Source organism: Oncorhynchus nerka, linkage group LG4 (genome assembly GCF_034236695.1).
Source record: "Oncorhynchus nerka isolate Pitt River linkage group LG4, Oner_Uvic_2.0, whole genome shotgun sequence".
In the NCBI taxonomy this organism is placed as follows: Eukaryota; Metazoa; Chordata; class Actinopteri; order Salmoniformes; family Salmonidae; genus Oncorhynchus; species Oncorhynchus nerka.
Window position 1 is genome coordinate 11,901,413 of NC_088399.1, and position 23,459 is coordinate 11,924,871.

General features: G+C 41.5%; 1 protein-coding gene across 4 annotated transcripts in view; it reads right to left on the minus strand.

Moving 5' to 3' along the window:
- Positions 1-22,319, minus strand: part of tln1 (talin 1) — a 166,279-nt gene extending 143,960 nt beyond the window's left edge. For 3 of the 4 annotated variants that reach the window (XM_065017219.1, XM_065017217.1, XM_065017218.1), the window contains exon 1: positions 22,160-22,319. The gene's annotated coding sequence lies outside the window, so the exon portion shown is untranslated. The remainder of the gene's footprint in view (positions 1-22,159) is intronic. The other variant, XM_065017220.1, reaches the window with a different exon arrangement.
- Between the last annotated feature and the right edge of the window lie 1,140 nt (positions 22,320-23,459).

Below are 23,459 nucleotides of genomic sequence, written 5' to 3' on the forward strand. Positions count from 1 at the left end.
AACCGTGCAATATTCCATCTGTTCACTCCATGTCTCACAATATCTACAACCACACAACCTCCAATGAGTTACAATTAAGGCACTAAAGTTCTTAAAGCAGGTAACATCAGGTGAGTTATATGGGAGCCAGGCTAAGAATTAGCTCAGTCAAGTGAATTTGTTAATCCATTTAGCACCAGGGCTTCAAGTTCATCGTGAATCTTTGGTCTACAATGTTCATGTTTTGGGGTGTGGCTGGCGAGTCTATGATACATCTCCATTCAAGGTGTATCACAGAATGATCCCGCAGGTGAAGAAGCCGGATGTGGACATCCTAGGCTGGTGTGGTTACATGTGGTCTGCGATTGTGAGGCCGGTTGGACTTAGCCAAATTCTCTTAAATTAAGTTGGAGGCGGCTTATGATAGAGAAATTAACATTACATTTTCTGGAAACAGCTCTGGTGGACATTCCTGCAGTCAGAATTCCAATTTCACACTCCCTCAAAACTTGAGACATCTGTGGCATTGTGCTGTGTGACAAAACTGCACATTTTAGAGTGTGGCCTTTTATTGTCCCCAGCACAAGGTGTTGTTTAATCAGCTTCTTGATATGCCACACCTGTCAGGTGTATGAATTATCTTGGTAAAGGAGAAATGCTCACAAACAGGGACTTAAACAAATTTGTGCACAACATTTTTGAGAAATAAGCATTTTGTGCGTATGGAAAATTTCTGGGGTATTTTATTTCAGCTCATGAAACATGGGACCAACACTTTACATGTTGTGTTTATATTTTTTGTTCAGTATAAATACAAGTTAATTCATCTTCAATCTTTGGTCTAGAACCTTCAGCTTTTGGTTGAAGAGGTTTTGCTGATGAATGGATCTCTGAAATGCGTCATGGCATCGTTTTTGAAATGTAAACAATGACTGATTAGAAAGGCTGAGCATGATAAATAAAATGAAGAAAAAGTCAATATCGTCAAGGTTATTGCAAAGAAAACATGAACACAAAACCCTTTTATCTGTAACTCTGGTGTTCTGCAGCAGACAGGTCACTCATTGTGTTGGGACCCTCCATGTTCCAGTGCATCCCGTAGTCTTTTAGTACAGATCACTGCACAGGTCAGGGGCCTTTATCAGCACCAGACACACTACAGCTGTTGCAGCCTACTGTAATTATTACACAATTAGGACACAAGGGAGGACACATGAGTTCCTAGTTTTGGTCCCTCAAAAAGGACAGAGCAGTCTTGAGACAACCGCTTTACTTCAACAAATATATACACCCTTCCCCAAATAATGTGTTTATTGTCACAGTCTAAGACCGTTTGAGATAAATAAATCCAATAGGGGTACACAAACCTAAAGCTTGGGATGTAACAAGTAAACAATAACTCATATTATAAGAGATGGAGCTGGGTGAGTCAAGTCTTCATTCACATGATACAGACATGGAAAGTGAGTCATTGGTGAAATTATTGAGACCTAAAAACATCTTATGGGCAGTGGTGATCTGGACATATTTTCTCAAGATGCATTATGCCAACGCCTGCCACACCCAGAGTGGACACACCATAGACTGCATAGGGACACACACACACACACACACACACACACACACCACTATTATGACAACGGCCATCCCCAACCGGCAGCCTGACATAACCTCAATGCTCAAGCCCCTGTGTGCGTGTCCACACGAGCTCCTCCCCAAACACTGCCTGCATTCCCAGCTCAGTCAAGGCCAAAAATACACCCCTTCTCCTCCCCCACCCTGTCAAAATGGAGAAAATGAAGACGCTTCAAACTAAATACACAAGTATGCACAAAGAGCAACCACAGTGAATATAAATAATCAAATCATAACAGGAACATTGTTTTGGTGATGGTGAAATAGGATAACAAAAGTAGTACTGTATATCGATCATTACATTTTCCCAGAACCCATTGTGTTAGCCATTATTAGATTTCAATACAGCAGAGCTAACTGTACTTCAAAGCCATAGCATGCTAGCTGTTCCCATAGACTACCAGTCATTGTGCTAAAGCTAGCTGGCAACTTCCTTCAAACTGCACACAGAGACATAAAAATGGTATCAGAGTTCATCTGACTCTGGGGAGGTAGATAATCTCTATGTATCCCTTTAATAGAAATGGAATTCTAAGTCCTTTAAAAATAAAAAAACATGTATAACCGTGAACAACTTCTGACATCATTGAAATAATCAGAATCACTAGAAAGTAGAACCAAAATCAGTAACCCTATGAATGTGAAATTCAAGGTCGTAGCAGCATGACAGGCACCGGGACCCACTTGTAATGCACAGCTCCCCTTCTAGGGCTTGCGGGTATGATTAAGCTATGCCTTATGCCTATAATTGTTTGATCTCTACATCTGAGCGGCCGGAACGTGTCTGCACTTTCAGGAAGAGATTAGCTCAAATCCTCACACACACACACACACACACACACACAGCTTATCATCATGCCGAAAACTAGCAGCTTATCTTTCCCGACAGGCTAGCCTTTGAAGTAGGAATGGGCATTTGACATTTTCTTTACTGTTCGAGTACTCACATTATTTTTCTTCTCACCCCAAGTACTCAAATAAAAAATAATTCATATTTACCTACCTACCTCCGTTCAAAAGTTTGGAGTCACTTGGAAATGCCCTTGTTTTTTGTCCATTAAAATAACATCAAATTGATCAGAAATACAGTGTAGACATTGTTAATGTTGTAAATGACTATTGTAGCTGGAAACAGCAGATTTATCTGGAATATCTACAAAGGCGTACAGAGGCCCATTATCAGCAACCATCACTCCTGTGTTCCAATGGCACGTTGTGTTAGCTAATCCAAGTTTATCATTTTAAAAAGGTTAATTGATCATTAGAAAACCCTTTTGCAATTATGTTAGCACAGCTGAAAACTGTTCTGATTAAAGCAGCAATAAAACTGGCCTTCTTTAGACTAGTTGAGTATCTGGAGCATCAGCATTTGTGGGTTTGATTGTAGGCGCAAAATGGCCAGAAGCAAAAAACTTTCTTCTGAAACCTGTCTATTCTCATTCTGTGAAATGAAGGCTATTTCATGTGAGAAATTGCCAAGAAACTGAGGATCTGGTACAACGCTGTGTGCTACTCCCTTCACAGAACAGCGCAAACTGGCCCTAACCAGAATAGAAAGAGGAGTGGGAGGCCCCGGTGCACAACTGAGCAAGAAGACACGTACATTAGTGTGTCTATTTTGAGAAACAGATGCCTCACATGTCCTCAACTGGCAGCTTCATTAAATAGTACAACAAAACACCAGTCTCAACGTCTACAGTGAAGAGGTGACTCCAGATCATAACAATATCCTAACCATTACTGATAACAAATCCTAATCCATTTCATTACATAGGGCATTTATAGGCATTTAATTTTGTAGGCCTAAACAGAGCTTATGTGAACACAATTGAGTGAAAGAGACACGGAGGGGAAAGGGAATTTAGGGAGAAGAACGGCTTGGTTTCTTTTTTTTTGTTGTACCCCGCAAAAGCACATGTACAAATGGAACACTAGAGTTTAATCAAATTAACATAATCTTCAAGACAATTTTACTTGCCTGTTCGGGCAGTCACAAAGCACATTCCACCAAATAGTTTTGCGGTATTTGAAAAAAAAAAAAATACATGTAATCTCTGGTTAAAGATCGAGCTTTGACGTCAGTTCGACTACTCATACCCATCCTTACTTTGAAGGGATACAAATAAAACGAACGGTAGTGTTAGAAAAACTCAAACAAGTGCAGTTGGATTCATATTGCATTGGGGTGATTGTGTCAAGACATCGTTCTATTGCTTCAGTATTTGGTGAAGGCTCTGGCAAATATGCCCAGCTCCATTTAAAAGCTTTAATAGCACAAATGGTTTCCCTGCAACTCGGCATAAACAGTTCCATACGTACAGCCCACTTATGGTGAGAGAGGGAGCATGATGTGACAGGATCCAGAAAAAGACCTAACACCCTTCCCATCGCCCTCCAATGTCAGCATGTAGTGTCAGATCACTTCCTGGGCCACTGGTATGAATGACAGCCGCATACGAGAATGACTTCCCTGACCCCCGTATTCAACGCCATCTCCACCACCCGGCTGTGTCCGTTTCTCTCTAGTTCGCATAGTTGGGACTACTGTATCTGCCCCCATGCCTATCTAGTGACTGGGACACCAAGTTAACAACCCCAAAACAACAATATGAGTATTAATATGAACTATCTTTTCATGTCAGAGGGAGGAGGAGCGGCTTTGAGATCAGTCATAATCAGCGTTGTGCCGCCCCATCCCATCCCATTCCAAGGACTAGAGCATGTGCCCAAATCAGTGGGCGAATTGCCACATATTTACAATGCACACAAGACTGGCGTCTCTGGTCTGTTTGGAAATGCCTGGCCTCTTATTGTAACAATTGTACCCAGAAAAAAACATGAGAGAGAAGAATGTTTGTGTCCTTTATGCTACTGAGTGTGATGTTGGAGAGTTATATTTGTCCTGTGGAGCGAGTCTATAGCAGGAATAAATACCAAAAGGGCAACATTCCTGTGGTGCTCACCGAGATAGACATTCTGATGAATCATCCTGTGGTGCGGCAGGGACTGGGAGACTAGTCAGGATTAGTGATGTACAAATATGACAATTTTGGCCGATACCGATATTTTCCTTGCCAAAAAACCTGATACCGATAACCGAGATTTTAAATTTTAGCGGCTTTTTAAGCATTCTAGTATAGTTAAATAGTTAACACACACACACACATGGACGCAGTGGTCTAAGGCACTGCATCTGAATCTCAGTGCAAGAGGCGTCACTACAGTTCCACTACAGTCGAATCCAGGCTGTATCACATCCGGCCGTGATTGGGAGTCCCACAGGGCGGCGCACAATTAGCCCAGCATCGTCTGGGTTTGGCCGGGATAGGCTGTCATTATAATAAATAATTTGTTCTTAACTGACTTGTCTAGTTAAATAAAGGTTACACACACACACACACACATCATCAAAACCTATTTCTTTCACTTACTTGCTGTGCTGTTTCGTTCATTTGTTCTGTCGTTTCATTCTCAACCAGGATTTCTATGGATCACTGTCTGGATCTCTGCTATGGAACACCGTTTGTGTCTTTGCGTGTCAAATAAGCTTGTTGACCAATCAGGACCTGAATATGACTGCACGTCACTTAATAATTTAACGCGTTCATACATTTTTCTACGTAGTCATTACACATTGATTACACTATCCTCATATTTCATATGTCACAACGATTCGTCGATACGTGTGCTACGATGCTGGTAAAGTCGTCTCGCGCACACCTACAGTACTGGTCATAAAATAAAACTAGCTAGCTCATGGATGCAAACAATGTTCTTCCCCAAAAACATAACAAAACAAAATATTCTGTTTCTGTAGCTATAGTTAGCTAGCTAGCTCTTCAAAATAAAAGTATGGCATAAACCGCAAATTCCACTATTGTGCCTTATTGTGGCTAGATTCACAACACATAACCCGGTCCGGTCAAGCCTTACTAGCCAGATGAAGCTAGCTGGCTGCTTATAACGTTAGCTTTGGGCAACAGGGTTAAGTAGCTGGCTAGCTATTAATTTTCATAAACTGAAATTCAATTTCAATAGGCGAACAACAAGTGGCAACCTAGCTAATACTTACTTACTTACAAGGATTCCTAAGTCATTGCTAAGAATATTGAAAATGACTGCAGTTTCTACTGGTCATTGTTTTCAGGCTGGTTGTATTGGTACTAGCTAGGTACCAAGCTAAAGCTGGCTACCCAAGAAGTTGCGGTCGAACAAATGATGCTTTATTACCAAAGCAGTATTGTAAACACATCGTTCGTGGCCGGTGTTTGCAGACTTTTTGTACAGCTTTGACAGTGCTACTGTATCTTTTTTGACATGCAATGAGCCAAAATGGCGGTCCATAGTATGCATGTCCTGAAGATAATAGCAGTGACGCCATTACTGTGTAACTCCGGTAGTGCAACATCTGAAAAATAGAGTACTTGGTAGTGTGTACCGGTGCTCGACCACTCAGTGAAAGCCAACATCATCCACGACAGAGAACGGTTGATTGTCAAGGGCAATCTTGGCTTTAATGGATTTCGCCTTTGAGTTGTCTCGCTGAAATGTTCTTACACTTTCAAAATGACTGCTAGACTTGTTGACTGCGAGATCCACACAGCAGACATTGTGGGCTAGGTTAGGAATGTCGTGTAGCAAAAAAATTTACGTGGCGTCATTACGTCATGTACCTACATTACACGTCAGCTTTGACATCGGTTTGCACATCGGCGTTTAGCTAGACATCGCGCCGATACCGATGTTGGCATTTTTAGCTAATATCCGCCGATTCCGATATGTTCACCAATATATCGTGCATCCCATAGTCAGAATCGAGGGAAAGATGAACGGAGAAAAGTACAGAGAGATGCTTGATGAAAACCTGCGCCAGAGTGCTCAAGACCTCAGACTGGGGCAAAGGTTCACATTCCAACAGGACAACAACCCTAAGCACACAGCCAAGACAACGCAGGAGTGGCTACGCAGGAGTGGCTTTGAATGTCCTTGAGTGGCCCAGCTAGAGCCGGACTTGAACCTGATCAAACATCTCTGGAGAGACCTGAAAATAGCTGTGCAGCGATGCTCCCCATCCAACCTGACAGAGCTTGAGAGGATCTGCAGAGAAGAATGGGAGAAACTCCCCAAATACAGGTGTGCCAAGCTTGTAGCGTCATACCCAAGAAGACTTAGAGGCTGTAATCACTGCCAAAAGGTGCTTAAACAAAAGTACTGAGTAAATGATCTGAATACTTATGTAAAAACCTGTTTTTGCTTTGTCATTACGGGGTATTGTGTGTGGATTGATGAGAAAAAAAACTATTGAATCCATTTTTAGAATAAGGCAGTAACGTAACAAAATGTGTAAAAAGTGAAGGGGCCTGAAACATTTTCGAATGCACTGTACATTCTGATGAATCATCCGGGAGTGTATATTCTGGTGAATCATCCGGGAGTGTATATTCTGATGAATCATCCGGGAGTGTATATTCTGGTGAATCATCCGGGAGTGTATATTCTGGTGAATCATCCGGGAGTGTATATTCTGGTGAATCATCCGGGAGTGTACATTCTGATGAATCATGCGGGAGTGTATATTCTGGTGAATCATCCGGGAGTGTATATTCTGGTGAATCATCCGGGAGTGTATATTCTGGTGAATCATCCGGGAGTGTACATTCTGATGAATCATGCGGGAGTGTATATTCTGATGAATCATTCATGTCTGTGTAGTCAATGGAAAATAATCCTACATGGGAAATTTTTTTAACACATATTGTGCTCCGCACATAGGATACTGTGTTTTCACATTAGGTTCATGAACTACATATTCATTCATCCCTACATCATGAAAACACTAGCGTTCCAACTTCCGGATGTGCTTTAACATGGATGTAACATAACAACCTCATGATGCGTCGCAGGTAGACCCTGCTGTTACAGCATATGGTTAAAATTATACCTGTGGTGAGGGGTTTGTCAGAATGGGTGCTCACAAAACACACAAACTCTCCCAGAGGGAGTGCAGTTAAACTGTGAATTCTGGCGCACTGATGTGAACTTCACCACTGTGGCTCCATGTTTTTCTGCTGGCTGGCAGGCTCTAAAATGCTTTGATGGCTTAACCAATGGGGAAATGTAAGCAATAGCCCAGGAACATCTGTTGGGAGTATAATCTGCAGGGCAAATCCATGGGCTTTAAATCTCTCTGCAGACACTCACATGGGATGCCTTCACACATTCTAGAATGAATGGAGAACGAGTGGTAAAGAGGAAAGCCTCTTAGTGATGAGAAACAAGTGGCTAGCCATGGCAACCAGGAAGAACTGAACTTTGCTCAGTGCTTTGTGCCAGTTTGAAAAGGGACTCCGTTCCCCTGTGGTCAAGCTCTTTGTAACTCCATGTTGTCACTTGTCAAACAAATTAAGCCAACTTGACATTAAAGTGTTTGTTTTCTGACTTCTTACACCAATCTTAAATTATGCTATACTTTTTTGCATTGCAATTTCAGAAAATGTCAATAGTGGAATGATAGCGTTTCACAATATTACTTACCCACCAGTGTTGTGATTGGCTGTGATACTCCCCTATTGATTTCTCCCGCAGGAGACGGGGCGGCAGGGTAGCCTAGTGGTTAGAGCGTTGGACTAGTAACCGGAAGGTTGCGAGTTCAAACCCCCGAGCTGACAAGGTACAAATCTGTCGTTCTGCCCCTGAGCAGGCAGTTAACCCACTGTTCCCAGGCCGTCATTGAAAATAAGAATGTGTTCTTAACTGACTTGCCTGGTTAAATAAAGGTAAAAAAATCAAATAAAAAAATAAAAAAAGGAGCGGCCTCTGTTCTCAAAATGGTAAAGCTGTTCTGACTTTGTGGCTGTGTTATGTAGTGGAAATCGCTCTGTCATTTCCTGTCTGCTAAAATTCTACACTGTTCGCTCAATTTCAGTTTATGCGAGAAAACAAGCACGGAATAGTAATCATTGTACCATCTAAATCGCTGTGAAATATATTTTGTAACACCTTTATTAATCAGTTTCTTACTTCGAGAGAAGTTCCGAGTGCGGTTAGACTCAGCAATCAACTGTTTCGTAAAGAACTTGCGAAACCAGTTCAGAGAACTTCAGAGTAAGAAACAAATGAAAGATTGGGGTTAAAAAGTCAGAACTATCCCTTTCAAATGCTAGCTCCCAACTATCGACATCGGGTCAAACGACATCCCACAATTTTAAACCATCCCCTGAAGTAATACAGTGTCAACAGGTTGCTACCACAGAGACTAATAGCATCCTTAAATAAAGCAGTGGTAGATTTAGAACAGCAACATGAGCTAGGCTAGAGACTGGTCTAGAGACAGCATGGCTACTCTGGCCCGCCAGCTCCATATCTGAATTCCATCCCACATTCCATTGGAATTCCGCTACGATTCTCTGCAGAGTCCAGGAGAGGGAGAGAGGGAGGGCTCTTTTTTGGGCCCCTTGTCACTGGCAGAAGGGAGAGGAACACACTAATTTTATTTATTCCCGAAGGCTTGCAAGAATGTAAGGGAACCGATTGAGAATCTCGGTTGGCATGTTGAAGGAAAATAGCGGGCAATCTACACAACCAAGCAGAAACAAGGTAGCAGAGGAGGAATGTCAAGCAGTTGAAAATGACAGCTATATACTTCCCTCTGGGGTAGAAACCCTAAAAATGTCACTTGTAGACAAATAAGTCTGGTGCAGTTGAATCTTCTGGTGTCTCCTTCAAGCCCTTCAGCATCTTTTGGAGTAGAGTACTACAGAGATATGCAAGCATGGCTGTTCCAAAGTCATGTTGCTCTTTTGTGACTCTTCCAACAAACTGATAGGAAGTCAGCCAAACAATGTTTGGAATAAAAAATAAGAATAAAAAAACACATTCCACTTTTCATCAGGGATGCTTTGGAGAAAACAAGACTGAATTTTTGTTGGCTTTCAGTGGGGGAGGTCTGAAAAGGAAGTATTCCTTCACTTCAACCAAGTGCATTCTTCACCATCTGCCCACAGCTTAGTTGGATCAGAATCATATCCAGATAGAGATATGACACTGTTGATTCTAAAAGTCGTGCGAAACAGGTGTTGCACTACAACTAAATTACCTTGACTAAGATTATGTTTACGAGATCAAAGTAACTGAGTTGGTTCACACCATCTTCACAAAGCCATGGTCAGCTCAGGCGATACAACATCCTCCCTGCATGCTTGCTGAGAAAATGCCAGTGAGTTAGTGGAATACCTCCTTTGTGGAGCCACTTAGTTTTTAATCCAATTAGACTGTGAAACCACGGCATTCTTGGGAGTTGTGTGCTCTCAGAAAACGCCTGTGTCAAACTAATTGTGGTAACATTTGTGACCTGCACTCGCGACAAGGCCGCCGGGCCAGGCAGGCAGCCTGGTGGAGCTGAAGTCATCAAAGGAGAGTTAACCAGGATACTTTTTTTATTTAACCTTTATTTAACTAGGCAAGTCAGTTAAGAACAAATTCTTATTTACAATGACAGCTTACACCGGCCAAACCCGGACGACGCTGGGCCAATTGTGCGCCGCCCTATGGGACTCCCAATCACAGCATGTTTGTGATACAGCCTGGATTCAAACCAGGGTGTCTGTAGTGACGCCTCTAGCACTGAGATGCAGTGCCTTAGACCAGCCTGGTTCAGCCATATGATAAAAGAGAAAGGGCCTGTTACAATCGGAACGGATACAAGGGACACCCCCAAGTCACAAAGAACTTTTGCAAAGATATCGTCAATTCTGGATTCATTTTCAAATTATCACGTTCAGTCAAATTTGTGAGTTTGACTGATCTAGAAAGCACTAAAGAAAACTCAGGCCTGAATTGCATGTGTGAACATGACAGGTCTGTGTGTGTCAAAGCGCATCAGGAAGTCAAAGTTGCCTGGTTTTGATAGCACGGTTGTGAGGAGGAATTGAGGAAAATTCCAACGGCTAGCATAATGCTGGAGAGCTTGTTCCCAGATGTGTGTGTAGACTGGGTGGTAGCTTGTAAACCAGTGGAGGCTCTTCAAAGAAGGAAGGGGAGGACCTTCCTCAGTAAATGTAATTTAAAAATAAAAAAAATTCACATAATTGCTATATAATATATTATATATATATATATATATATATATATAATAAAATGTGGTGAGTAGTTGACTCAGAAAGACAATAGTTGAACAGTTTTGAACAAATTAATTAATTCAAGACTGTGTGTAGTGGTTATGATATGGTTCAGGAAGGTTTTTTCGCCTGGTCACATACAGCTGATGTGTTGTGCATTGAAGTCCACAAGCGAAGAGAAAAGGTGAGAAGAGAGCGCATAGATGCGTGAAGGAATACAACATGGCTGCTATGAAAGTTAATTGTGATCAGGGGTGTATTCATTCTGCCGATTCCGTTCAAAAGTTGATGAAATGGAAGCAAACGGAACGAGGATAAATGTACATTAATTTGCATTTTAAAAAACTAGTTTGCAACTGTTGGACTAATTATTACACCCTAGATCAGCTAGATACAGGCAACAGTGTGCAAGGCGGTATTGAATGTGTGCACCTACATTGTAAACTTTCATTCATAGGCTAGGTTGTAGCAACCTCATGATGGGTATAGGGAAAATGATATCATGTAGTAACCTAAACTTATCGCTGTTACATTGAACTGGGTGAATGGAATATGAATGACAGTCATATAATATGCTGTAAATAAGGCCATGCTCATGAAAAAAAAAATGTTTTTGTCCTCCCTCATCTTAAAACAGTACCGACCTCCACTGTTGTCAACACATAGGTGTTGGGGACAGGCCCTCTAATAGGTTTTGTACACCGCACTGAATGTCTGTCACAAAAAAAACAATGCCTCCAAGCCTAGCTATCTGGCCACAGTAGCTAGTAACGTTATAATTAAATGACAACGGATGTTTCCATGAAGCAGCCTGTTGGGAGTCAATGCAGTCATTAACTAGCTAGCACAACAGCTAGCTAGTTAGCATATCATGCTAACTGTTTCGATAATGTTAGCAAGCTAGCTAAAACTCTATCCATCTATAGGCTGTATGTGATAATAGAGTGAATTCAAATTGTTTCTCGGTCATCTTTCTAGCTGTGGCCATCTGGCTAGTATCAACATTAGCATTCTACAACAATAGCAGCATTAGCGCGGCTAGCTAGCTAGCCAACATTGGTTATAGACCATAAAGCAACACACAGGGACATGCATTGCGAAACAATGCTACTACCACCTTCTGGTTTGGAGTGTTTTAACAAGGTTGAGCAGCTGACGACCTTAAGGTCTTGACTGATGAAACTCTGTTCAAGAGGTGCCAAGTACTGTGAGCAAGCAAACTTTAGACAATCCTACCAGTAAGTTCTCTTTTTTACAGCCTTGTTTGCCAGAGCACTACAACAACACTGCAGATGGTAAGACCTGGGGCAAGCTAAATGCTAAAATGGCATCTAACAGTCAGCAGAGAATCTGGTGGGAAAGTTGACACTTTACCATCTTTAGAGTGAGTAAGTATTGTCTATGTGGAAGAGATTGCTACAGAACAAGCCCATTTGGTTGATCAACAGTTTAAACAAGGCCTTTTAACTTGGCTCCCATGTAGTGATCCTTCCTCAATTCAAACCAAGTATGATGTAACTGAAGTGGACGATTAGAGATGTCAATAAGCTGTCCGGTTATGGCATTTATGGGAGGAGAAAATGTTACAGGGCTGCTTCAGGAACCAGCGAACCTGATGCGTGCAGCCATGGGACCATGATATGAGCAGTGATGAGAATTCCACATTCTTGCGCTTTCATTCCCACAGTGAAACAGGAAGTTGATATGCACGTCCTCCTTCATGTTTACGTCGACTGATGTCTGCAAAGACGCAAAGTTCAGCCTCGAGCAAACTATTTTCAACTATATTCTATAACAAAGTAGTTAGATACTTTGAGAGGGTAAAGTATGGCCATGATATTGACAAGACAAGAACATAAATTGTATTTCTGTCATGGAAAAAGGCACTTCATTCCAAACTAGAAATAAAAGTAGGTTTGTAAATTCAATTACAGATGGTTACAGACTTAATTCAATATTCTAGTCAACAAATGTAGGCTATTCATGTAGATATTCTGAGAACTACCGTAACAGCGGAGTGTGTGTTTAAATGACATGGCAGCTGATTCTCAGCTGAATCCTGAAAAAATGTTTGTGAAATAAATGTCTTAATCTTGAAAGATGATTTCTAAAGCACAGGAAAACATAATGAGATGCCAATATCTTCAGTTTTTCCAATCATGTTATTAACTAATAGTCCAGTTAGTGAAGACAATACCTTGTAAGGGGAAGACAAGGTAGGGCTACCAGTGGTATGGAGGGGGGCACTCTTACATTCCCAGTCAACTAAACAGTAGTAAACAGAGAGATTCCTTTACACACGTCCACTCGAGAGTTCGATCAGATCAGCATCTGCGTGCTAACAACATACTCTCTGTCAAACACAAGCTAACATTATAGTGGTGAGAATGACAATCTTTCCATCTGTCAGGTCTAGACAGAAGACAACACAGTCACTTGACGGATCACAGAGGCCAGTGGCAGGCAGATCTCCTAATGTAAGCAATGACACAGCTAGCGAGCTATGCCAAATATCTGCTAGAGTGTGTGTGTACTGTACGCCTTGCTAGACACTGAAGGGGAACCCGACCGTACACCTAGGCTGAGTGACTTGGTGTAAAAGAGAGATCTCGTAGGTGTTCCCTTCCAGTGGCTCCTATGTAGACCATGAGAGGAGGGTCAAGTTTATCCACCACCACATGATTGACAGCGTGTTGTTCAACATCCAGTAACGGCAGGTAATCTTGTCATGTAGGCTTTCTGCCGGTAAGGTAAAACATCATTCTTGGAAGCCAGGGGGTAATGAAAAACAATATGATGAACAAAAACTTACATACGAGAATACAGTAGTTAGTCTGAGGGCAATTCTGACACTACCAGGAAACAATGTATCCAGTCCTAATCCACCTCATTCTTTATTTTAATTTAACTAGGCAAGTCAGTTAAGAACGATTTTTTATCTACAATGATGGCCTACCCCGGCCAAACCCTAACCCGGGTGACGCTGGGCCAATTGTGCGCCACCCTATGGGACTCCCAATTAAGGCCGGTTGTGATACAGCCTGGAATCGAACCAGGGTCTGTAGTGACACCTCTAGCACTGAGATGCAATGCCTTAGACCGCTGCGCCACTTGGGAGCCCCATTCTACTCAACTTTTTGTCAGAAACATTACAAAACTGTACAATTGTGGCCTTTATAACTATCTACTTGTTGGTGTAGCTCAACAAGCAAATGATGTAGACAAAGTGCATAAGCCCCCACAAAGCTAATGCATGAAGTAACTTTAAAATTAAAAGCGCTGCCGCTGGTTGTTTGAAGCTTAATCAAATACATTGTGTAAACGTGCACTGGAGCTTGCAGAAGAGGTGAACAGCAAACTCAAATCTGGGGGGGGGGGGGGGGGTGATCAGCATCATAAACGATGATCTTGGACTGACTGAACTCGCTGGCATTTGAACACACAGTGAGCCCATTAGCAGAGTCGGGAATGCAAAACAAATGACTTATTTAGCTGGAGAAATAACAGTGCATGTTGCCTTGACCAAATTTGGCTGGCTGAAAACACTGACATGGAGCAGCCTGCGAAACACACACACACACACATCTTCTAAACATGAGTGAGAGTGAGCAACGACACATGCTGTACTGACATCAATTAAATCTAGGGTTTCTTTACTTATACTGTGCAAAAAAAATCTTAAAATGCAACAATTAACAATTTTATTGAGTTACAGTTCATAGAAGGAAATCAGTCAATTGAAATAAATTCATTAGGCCCTATTCTATGGATTTCACATGACTGGGGAGCCAGGCCCAGCCAATCATAATTAGTTTTTCCCCACCAAAGGGCTTTATTACAGACAGAAATACTCCTCAGCACCCCACCCCTCCCCCAAATCAGACGATCCCGCAGGTGAAGAAGGCGGATGTGGAGGTCCTGGGCTAGCATGGTTACATGTGGCCTGCGGTTGGAGGCCGGTTGGATATACTTTTAAAATTCTCTAAAACAATGTTGGAGGCGGCTTATGGTAGAAAATGTACTTTAAAATCTCTGGCAACAGCTCTGTTGGACATTCCTGCAGTCAGCATGCCAAATGCACGCTCCCTCAAAACTTGGCATTGTGTTGTGTAACAAAACTCCACATATTAGAGTGGTCTTTTATTGTTTCCAGCATAAGGTGCACCTGTGTAATGATCATGCGCACAAAATTTGAGAGAAATAAGCTTTTTGTGAGTATGGAAGATTTCTGGGATCTGACAAAACAAGCAATATATAATGTAGAGAATCATTGTACCATCTAAACCACTGTGAAATATATTTTCAACAACCAAAAATATTGCATCTTTAGCTGGTGTACAAAACCGAAAGTAAAAGACGCAAAAACGGTACTTAAGAACGGGAAACATAGAAATAGTGCACATAGAACGCATCTACATCTTCTTAGACCTGCTTTCAAGTCTTTTGAAAGATCTTTAAGTCTAAGTCACATTTCTATGTTATTTTGGTGAGCTAGCCCAAAAAGTGACATATTGCAGCTTCAAAGCATATTGCAGCTTCAAGGCCATGGTTCAGCCAAAACGGCCACAATGTGCTCTTCCCAATGTGAGCATGCCTCAAAAGGTGGGGCCAAATTCAGAGGACCAATAGTGGCAGTTATGGCACATTTGAATTCTGTTGTTGATGTCTGTAAACAGGAAGTTGCCTCACTGTGTACAATGATGTCATAGTGTTTAGTCCACCTTTTAACAAAGTGACCTGTAAATGTAGGTGGTACAGAGTGGATATCAAAAGATGGATGGGAGCAGTCCTAATACTCTTTTATTGGCTGTAAAGGTTCCACATGACTTTCCTGTTGACGTTGCCAGTCTCCCGCCCACGGGGCTTCCTCAGGGGATGCTCTGAATGGCTGTCCAGGGAGAACATCCTGAGGCCATGTGGTCACTGTGCCAGGGGTCACTGTGGATCGGACTTCAGAAAAGGCCTAATGGCAGAGACCAGCTGGGACAATGCAACAGCATGAACATCCCTTCACTTTGCAATGTTCCCCTTCCATTATTGAAATGAGCTACTGAGCTAACTCTGTCTTGCTCTTACATCTTACAAAATATTTGGCTTCAATTGATCTCAAATTGGTTGTAATGGAATATTCTAGTTTGTAAGGATGTAGCATCAGAGAAACATGACAGTGATACATTTGATACATAGTTGCATTGTCTTGCAAAACCTACCTTTTCTCTGACTCATGCGCTCAGTTGGTTGACGTCACATATACAGTAATTCCCCGGGAGGATACGTATAATCGTGCTATCCAGGAAGACATCCACCAGCCTAGACGGTGCTTTAGGAAAATACCATTATGTTATCTTTCACCTGCTTTGAATAGCCAGAAGTGATCATGGTAGGTGTAATGCAAATCAAAAATCACTGGATATGAGTAGCAGTACAACTCAGAGTCAGCACAGTGAGAAAAAAAAAATTCTGTTGTAAACAGACATTCATTCACTCTGCACAAATGGGGAGTTTGGCAAACACTATGGAACACCACTGTTTTAGACCATTCAAAATAAGATCAGCTATGAAATATACAAACGTTCAATTTTGGCCCACAATGCAATAGTCCTGTTCTTCCACATTGCTATTTTCATAAATAGATCTTCACTGTTGAATTTGATTAGATATTCAGGTTCTCAAAAAAGGTCATGCTCACTTCCATCATTTTGAGCAGCCAGCTTTTGAAATACACATTTCCTGTTCTGGTATATTTCACAGTGGATTCAAATGGCCGTTGTGAGTGAGATCATAATTTTTTGCCTTGAGTCAATCTTTTTTCCCTCCAAAGTTATACACAATCTGAACTTGCAAAGCAACAGCCAGGGCCAGCATCAACTGTGCCTTTTAAATGTTGAGATATGGCTGGATAGATTTCATACATTTTCTTTAACAGTCTGCAAACTGTCCAAATGATATGTTTGGGTATTCTGCAAAAGATGATTGGGAGTAACATTGTCTCAGTGGAGTCTTTTGCCAAAACAGAAGGTGAGACTTTAAATGATGAAAAGGGGAAATTAATCACAAAACATAGCAGATCAGATCTTGTTCCCTAGCCCATACCGGTTCTCTCTTTCTGTTCCTCCGTATTACCCTCATCTACTCATCTCTCAGGTTTTCTTATTTGGTCTCTGAGATTACCAAGAACCCTTCCTTAAGGTGTGGGCTAACATGGCAACTTCAAAAAGATTCCTGGCCTAAATATAACATTTAACTGCAAGACCCATGCTGCTTAGGAGTCTAGACATCTACCGTGATACCTACGCTCAACGGTAACACGCCTATTTAAACCAAGGGAGCCTGTCCATTTGTATGTGGTGGGGAAAAAAATCATTGTTGATTTTATAGTGATGATGAAAAGATTGATACAGTTGCATATTGCAATATTATATTGATATTTGACTTCAATTATAAAAAATGTTTTAAAAAATTGTAAATGTTTTGCTACGGTAGGTAGCGTTGGCAAGCGCTAGTCGGCTGTACCGGCACCAAAACTCCAATATTTTTCATCCTATAGCTTGTTCTCAATCTTCTTTTTAAATATTGAGCCAGCCTGTTTTTAGGACTAATTTCCCTGACTGACCAAAACTAGTTCTCATGCTGTCTCTTATCTCTCTGCAGCAGACATATAGTGAGCAATTCGTTTGGAACATCAAAATAGCAATAAAATCCCAGGATCGAATCACAATACATATAGAATCGTGACAATAGCAATACATATCGTATCGGCACCTAAGTATCATGATAATATCGTATTGTGAGGTCCCTGGCAAATTCCCAGCCTTATTATTTTACGGAGTAAATATTTTTATATTTAACTAGGCACGTCAGTTAAGGACAAATTCTTAATTACAATGACAGCCTACCGGGGGGACAGTGGGTTAACTGCCTTGTTCAGGGGCAGAACGGCAGATTTTTACCTTGTCAGCTCGGGGATTCAGTCCATCAACCTTTCGGTTACTGGCCCAACGCTCTAACCACTAGGCTACCTGCCTCTAACCACTAGGCTACCTGCCTCTAACCACTAGGCTACCTGCCTCTAACCACTAGGCTACCTGCCTCTAACCACTAGGCTACCTGCCTCTAACCACTAGGCTACCTGCCTCTAACCACTAGGCTACCTGCCTCTAACCACTAGGCTACCTGCCTCTAACCACTAGGCTGTGTTCAAGATATAAAAATAAAAAAAGTTCTCCATTGCAATATTTCTCTCCTGCTTGTATTTACAATTTGAGTGAATGAAGCCCTTCAGTTTGTTTGGAGAATGTCAAAACATTTAGAGAGAAAACATTCTTGAGAACATGCATACTTGCCATGGTCAACGGGATTACTCACCTGTACAAACGCCTTTCAAACAACCATTCAGTCACATGCTGCCGTGTCAAATGGGTGCTTCGAGCACATCTTGGAGGCAAAACGGATGTGACCTTAGCAGTTTTAACTTAAGACAAAACAGTTAGAAATGGTGTACCAACAGGAATAGAAGTAATGTTGCACCACCACAAGGGCGGTTCTACCATTTTAAACTGCCATTTCTACAGCAAAAGAAATACCACAATATTTTAGCTGGCAAGCACCCTTACACATTATCTTGGAGCAGTGGAACCCTTGAGTGATTCCAACAGCTCGGCCTAGTCTAGAGCCATGTCTCTCCCTTGGGAAGTTATTTATGTTTCCTGTCCATAGGATTAAAGATATTTCTGCAGTAGGAGCTCATTGCTATAAATGTCCTAAAAATAACTACATTACACATCCATAAGTTTAAAATAAAACATGTAGTTATGTGATGGAGTGAATGCAGGGCATTGGGTTTGATGCCTCATAAAGATGCTGCAGTGGACAGGAGAATCATAAATTACTATGAACTGCTGAAGAATGTGTTGTTAGGCCAATATATAGGTCCTTGGAGATGCTCAGAGACATTTGTTGTTTGTATGAGTAGGTCCCTGTATAGGAGTAGGTCCCTGTATAGGAGTAGGTCCCTGTATAGGAGTAGGTCCCTGTATAGGAGTAGGTCCCTGTATAGGAGTAGGTCCCTGCCAACATGACAGGGTCTAGGCAAGATGGGAGCCATGAGATGAGAATAGTCAGACCCCAGATATGTTGAGAGACCAGTGTAGTGTGGTCTCAGATGTTAATGCCGTATAGCAAACATCTATGGTCATCTGTTTATAAACCGATCTGGGACCAGGCTAGATCCAGAGGTGGAGCAGGGGCGCCTCCCACAGTGCACCTTTCTTGTGTAGTGTGAAGGTGCCCCTAGACACTGATCTTGGGACAGTTTAGCATTTTCCCCACTAATGGTTAAGGTTAGGATTCATGAAACTGATCCTAGATCTGTACCTAGGAGAAACATCAGCCCGTACCCACCTCTCTGCTGCTGAGGAATCAGCAGGATCCTCCTGCAGCACCCACACACCCCTGAGGACAAAGGAGGCCTTCATTCCCCCAGAGCCAAGTACAATACCACACAGTTGTGGCCCTCAATAGCAACCTTGTTACCCAGGGGAGAGTCTGTGGCACATGCTGCTCCTAGCCTTGCCTTTGTCTGAGGCGGAGCTGGCTACGGTCATCGGCAGTATAACGCATTGCCATTCACACTTTAATGGAGTGGCAATGGGGGCCATTGAGTAGCTTTCACTTTCAAAGCCTATATCGAAGTTGAAAAGAAACAGTGTAGCTGTTTTACCATTTCTGGGCAGAAAGTACAGGGCACATTTAGGACATAGCCCATTTCCCGGTTCTGTAACACCTGGATCAAAAATGCACTGACTGAGACACTTGCAACAGGGGATCTATAATACAAAAAAAAATGTATGTACAATACATTGCTTCATGTGTACTCATGTGTGATCTCTTATGAATACCTTCAGACAAACTAAGCCATGTAAAGAATCAGACCAGTAATGGATCAGCAGACACCAGTGATGTAATTCATGATGAACATGCACAGTACACGCCATAGAAATCGAATGACTAGTAAGTGCACTTCTAGATGGCCTTGAGGCTCCATGACAGAGGAGCAAGGTGATAGTTTAAAATGCATCCAGACTAACTTCTGATACTGACAATAGCTTTACAGGCTTAAAATAGGCATGGAAATAAAGCAAACATGCTGTTGGGCTGAATCACTCAACTCCTCATTGACGATGCACCGACTCATCTATTGAGCCTCTCTCAGTGGTCAATAGATACATGAAGTCCTGTTTGGCATCTTGTCTTTAATAAAGGCTTCTGTTGGCTTCTGGGCCACAGAAAAACACAAAAAAAGTGGGCCCTTTGTTGGCTTTTTGATTTTTCCATCATAGAAACATAAAATGCCGAACATGAGTGTTATGGATGGACCATTTTCAGCTATGATGGTTAGACTACAACATCCACTTGTTTTATGTTATAAACACTTTCTTGTGAACGTTAGGAAAAATAACCAGATAAGTAGAAACATGACAACTGACATTTTGTGAAAACACTTTTACCCTCCCTGTTGCTCAACAATGACCGTTTCTTTCAATAACCTAAACGAGGCACACATTCAAAACAGAATTGAATTCACAATACAAGCACAGAGACATGATTGAACTGAATGTTCTCTCAACCACCGATTAAAGAGTAACAGACAGTGAAACAGTCGAGAGCCTCAGGCAAAACCAAGCTTCTGACACTATCAGTCACACAAGACCGACTACTGGCCTAGGCTAGCCTCAAATAAATTATAATTATTGCTGTGTCATGAGCAATTTCTCAATGGCACCCGTCCCCCTCCCCACCAACTGTCACACGGCCTCGATGAGTGACTGTGCGCTGCTCAAGGACAGTGGTTGTTGGCTTTAATAATTATGGTCTGTGTGCACTTCCCGGCATTATTTTTTCATTGAAACAGTTAACTGTTTAATCCAATTGATTTACTAGATGACAATTTATAGAACTCAGCATTGCACGTGTCCTAACAGTAAGACACATTGTAATAAAATCAGGTTAAGGTGTCGACACACATTGCAGAAAAAAACCCACAGAAAACGGTATAAAAGAGTAGACTGTACAAAACCATAAAACTAAATGCCAGAAAAATCTAGAAGGAAATCACATCAATAACATGCCCCCCCATATATATATGGCAAGAATGTAGAAGTGCTGTTCTGTTCTGAAGTCCACTGTGTGCCTTACTGCCTTCCCAAAGAACATTTACAAGTAGCAACAGGAAACATGCCCTGCCGCGTTACCTGAAAACTGCTGAGTCTAGCTAGGCCCTATCAAATCCCTCACCTGCAAGCATATAACAATCACATTGCTAGCTATTCATTGGCTCCATTTCTCCTGAGCCACATGTGTCCCCACAGCTACATAGTTTGTTCTGTCACACGGAAATGGTGACGCCACACCCCATCTTGGTGTTGGAATTCACACCCAGAGGCTGCATATTTTCTCTAGCTTGTTTGACAACTGCAGAACACACACACACGAGGCCTTGAAACATTATTGAAGAAGTTAAGGCAATCCAAACTACAAAAAAAAAGATTAATCAACCAAAACTAGACCATGGAACACTTATTTGAAATATGAATCTGTGTTAGGTAGGCTTCTCTATAGACAAAGCAAGGGCGCAAAAGGCATTGGGTTACACAATGACTGCTGTTAACTACATATACAGTAGCTTGTTATTTGAAGCCAAATAGACACATTTTCATACAGGTTGGATACCATATTCTGGCTTCATGTAAAGTTTTAATAACGACCAGTCAAATGAGGTAACTGTTTACAGACAGCTACCCAACTCAGGCTGGCTGCCCAGAATATGAATATAGGTAGTGGTGATGACAGTGGCTGAGCCAACCAACAGTGCGAATGATACAAAGTAACACACCTTAATGTAGTCTAGAGATTTAGGACGTGACACGGATACATTTGGCTAGGATTGTAGGCTGACCTAGTTGTATGGTTGTAGGGCAAACTCACTGCATACCAAAATGTACAGCGTGTTATGTGTTTAATGCATACAAATTAATTTTTTCCTTCTTTATTTACGAGCAATAGGCCAAAAACTGATATGTAATGCATGTATTCATGCCTTGAGGCACTGTTTCGCTTCCGTATTTAAAACACTTCTCTAGCTACAAAGTTCCAGGAAATCGAAGTAACGATACAATGTTCAGTTTACGTATTGTTACATTCTCGTTTCAAAATCATTTTTCTTTTCTTCTTCGATATGAGCTACGACTAGACAGACTACTGCTCTGAAATATTTGTCAAGAGGTAGCCTATTCGGCCCTCAAACTATTCGAAGTGCATAACTCGGTGAAGTGTAGAGAATGGAGGAGTTGAAAACTTCAAAATCGGACTTGACGTCACGCGCAGTCAGGCATAGTTCTGAACTAAAACACGTACATTGTATCTCGACTCACCTCTTAGTTCCTCTTCCAGCGAAGATTTCCCGCTTTCAAAGGTGAAATATCGAAATTAAATCCCTTTCCCCAGCAGAAATGGTGTTCTAAATGCTGGTAAATGTCAGATAGTGATTTTTCAACTCCCTCCCTAGTCCCGTTCTTTAGAGGCGGTGGTACAAACTCCACCCTTCATCGACTCAAAACCACAGCACACTATGATGCAGGCATGGGCGGTGTATCAGGGGGACTCAGAACTTGTGGATTTCGTGTAAATCAACGTTAACTTTTCTATTAAACCGCAACGTCACTGAATTATTTGTGAATGACACATCTAGCCTAACAAGCCTCATTTTAAAAAGTCGACTAGTTACCAAATGCAGAGATTTGGTTACATCCGTCACCTCACCCGCAAATAGATCAACTTCAAAGTAGTTTACTCTATTATGATAGTATAGCCACCAATTAATATAACCTATTAGACATCATTTGAAAGGAAATCGTAACAATAGGCCATTGACCAAAGGTCCTCCACATCAGGTCTAAAACATAACAGGTCAGCTAGGAATGTCATTTTGCGTCTGCTCTAGAAAACCGCAGAAATGCTGCCACCATTTGGTATAACAGTGCGTCTACAGGTGTATAAGTCTGTAAAATGGTGGAAAAGTTGTGCAACAAATCAAATCAATTTTTATTTGTCACATGCTTCGTAAACAACAGGTGGAGACTAACAGTGAAACGCTTGCTTTATACGGGTCCCTTTCCAACAATGGAGAGTTAATATAAAGATGCAAAAATAAAAATAGAAAATATTGACATGGGGAATAAATACACAGTGAATAATAAGGAGTAAAAAGTAACATGGCTGTATACAGGGAGTACCGTGTCGATGTGCAGGTGTAGGAGGTAATTGTGGTAGCTATGTACATATAAGTAGGGGTAAATTGACTAGGCAACAGGACAGATAATAGACTGTATCAGCAGCGTATGGGGTGTGTGTGGGAGGTTAGAGTCAGTGCAAAAAAGGATCAATGCAGATAATCCGGGTGGCCATTTGATGAGCTATTTAGCAGTCTTGTTTAGCAGTCTTATGACCAGTGGTAGAAAAAGTACCCAATTTCCATACGTACTTGAGTAAAAGTAAAGATACTAGAAAATTACCCAAGTGAGTCACCCTGTAGAATACTACTTGAGTACAAGTCTATAAATATTTGGTTTTAAATATACTTAACTATCGAAAATAAATGTAATTGCTCAAATATACTTCAAAATAAAAAGTAAAACTAATTTAAAATTCCTTATATTAGGCAAACCAGAATGG